Source organism: Cornus florida, unplaced genomic scaffold, assembly GCF_030987335.1.
Source record: "Cornus florida cultivar Cherokee Brave unplaced genomic scaffold, ASM3098733v1 CherokeeBrave_3.0.0_Hap2_Chr01, whole genome shotgun sequence".
Classification (NCBI taxonomy): Eukaryota; Viridiplantae; Streptophyta; class Magnoliopsida; order Cornales; family Cornaceae; genus Cornus; species Cornus florida.
This window is the reverse complement of record NW_026775571.1, coordinates 39364528-39367469: the sequence shown is the minus strand read 5'-3', so window position 1 is coordinate 39367469 and position 2942 is coordinate 39364528.

Genomic DNA, 2942 nt, shown 5'->3' with positions numbered 1-2942 from the left:
TTGCAGGTGTTCGCCATTTTTTCCGGCCTAAATAACCATACTAATCCTCTTGTTCCAACTCTCCTCGGGCTCCTAGTAGGAGCTCTCCAACTAGTGGAGAAAGTGTGTGACGCCTAAAAATAGTTCTGAATCTAGTTCTTTCTAGCTCTTTTTTTCTCTGATTATATAATTCATACGAAACGGGAGCGAATTTAAGAGTGAGAATGCAAAAGCAGCAAAATTAAGTTACAAAGAGTGAAAATATGAATGAAAGCGTGAGAGTGAAGCGGCAGCGTATGCGATGTAAATTATTACTAGTACTTTCTAGTTTCTACTTAGTTTTTTTTTTTTTTTTTTTTTGTATATTTTTCTATTTTACCTATCACATCTCTTAACAAATTATTACTTTCTACTTATGAAGTTATGAAGTACAGAAACGGACACGGATACGGGACATGAGTACGATACGATATGGACATGACGATATGAGAAATTTAAAAAAATTAAAACACGAACACGACAAGAATACGATAATAAAATAATAATATAATTTATTATTATATAAAAGAAATTATTCTTTTCTCAAATTCTCATTTATATTTATAAAAATGACCTATTTAAATTAGTCCCACAACACATCTCATATTTCTTTATTTATTTTTCATTTTTAAAAATTTAATCAATTATATACAATAATATAGATAATTACGTGGGCTTTAAACTAGGCTGAAAATACATGCAAGTAGACAAGCTTTAGTAAGCCAATTACAATAGTCAAATAGGCCCAAAAGAAATGATCCAAAAAGTTGGCCATAGTACGCCCTGCCTATAGGGCAAACTAAGTTTTGAAGCATTTAAGACCTACTAGGTCATTCTATAGAATCTATACAATTTCCACCGCATCGAAGAGAGAGAGAGAGAGTTGTGTTTGATCACATCAAAGATAGGGGTTCTGCCATCTCTTCACCTCTTTTTTTAATCACACGTCTCTCTCCTCCTTTTCCTCTCTGCCTCATGATCTGCTCCATCCGATTTATCTCTACCCTTCACGTTATCAAGTCCTCAGACGATGCGCAAATGATTTGAACCAAGATTGTTATAGAGAATGGACACACACACACACACACACATATATACATATCATCTTCTTCTTTCTCTCTCATTTTTTTTTTTTTTTGAAGCCTGATCGTCGTGTCCCGGAGGTGTCCCAACTGTGTCTGATCCAAAAATATATATAAAATAATGGGGATATGTTTTTCAGCGTGTCCGTGTCCGTGTCCGACACTGGTACAGTGCTGCATATTCACTTAACCCCATCATATCTTTAAACAATATGCTCTCCTTTTTACTTTTTTCCGTTGTCTTTCATCCTTTGTGTACTTTCCTTGTATTCCGTCTCTTTTCTCTTAGAGTATCATACCGAAAACTTACAGTGGGTTACCTAACTGAATAATTTTGAATTAGTTATTTATGCTAAATACAAATAAATGGAGAACCTCACGATCTTATTTGTTGCATAAATGATCAATTAAAAGTAACAGGTTTAACAATTCACTATACTTACTAATGTTTGTCCTTCTATCACATAATGAACAATCAACTCGTGACGCTTATGGAAAGTATTTATGTAACTTGCGCAACTCCAAATTCTATGTATGGTGTCTAGGTAGGGATGACAATGGGGCGGGTTTCTCATTCCCCATTCCCATTTAAATTTGGCACCCCCAAAATCGCCCCATAACAGATTATTTTTTTACCCCTAAACCCCATAACCGCCCCTGTCCCATCCCCGCTTGTCCAGCCTCCGTCCGCCCCACTTTAGAAGATAGGAATGAGTACGGTTTATTTAGAAGTGTGTGTATATATATATATAATATGTTAAATTGGTAAGTATAATAACATGGCAGGGGCTAATAGAAGTAATTCTATATGTAATCGAGGCGGTTACTGAGCGGGGGTACCCCTCTCCCGCCCCTGCCCCAAATACGGCCAATTTTTTTTCCCAACTCCCATCCTCATCCCATTTAAATAAATGATTCTCTAAACATGTTTTTAACGAGGCAGGGCGGTTCCCCACCAGGTTGGGGTAAATTATCATCACTATGTCCAGGCTTGCACTATCTATCGGCCTTTTCACTATATGGTTTGAAAGAATTATACGGGGTACAGTGATTCAACAAGTGTTTGCCCATGTTCTGAACCTGCATAACACCTTATCAGTGTTTCAAGTTCGCCCAAATTTATTCCACCTAGGTAGGGGTGTAAGATATTTTCTTCTTTGTGGCCCACATTATTTGAATACATGATATATTTCCAGTATTTGGTGGTTAAGTAAATTGATATCAGATTTAAATTATACGATTTAGTCAACTTTATTATTATGATAATTACCATATTGATATTTAATTACTGAGGAAGTGTTTCATTTTTATTCTTATTTTGATAAAAAGTGGAAATTAAGGTTATAATGAAAACGGGTCCTCTCTCTGCCTTTATAAAGTACATATATCTCATCAATTATGTATACTTATGAAATAACACGTATAATGTTTACGTGTGCGAAAGGTTAAAAGAGATAAGCTAGTTTCCACGCTTTGGCTATTATCCAGAGTTACAGTTTTGCATGTTGTTAGTTCTGCATAAATGATCTTGACGTTTGACTTGATTTTTATGAGATTTGCTATCATGAATCGAGGTATTTATATTTAATTATATATTTATGTATTATGGATATGTGAAAATAATGAAGTTCTAAGATTTTGAGATTCATGTTTTATTTGTGATTAATGTTTTGTACGAATAATTATAGTTCACATGTGGTGTTAGAATACATTGTATAATATGGTTAGGGTTAGCCATCTTCACCTACCTTTGTCACCATGTATAGAGTTACCATATATATATATAGGGTTTACGTGTTCACCACATATAACCCCTCCGATATAAACCCTTCTTGTATTCAT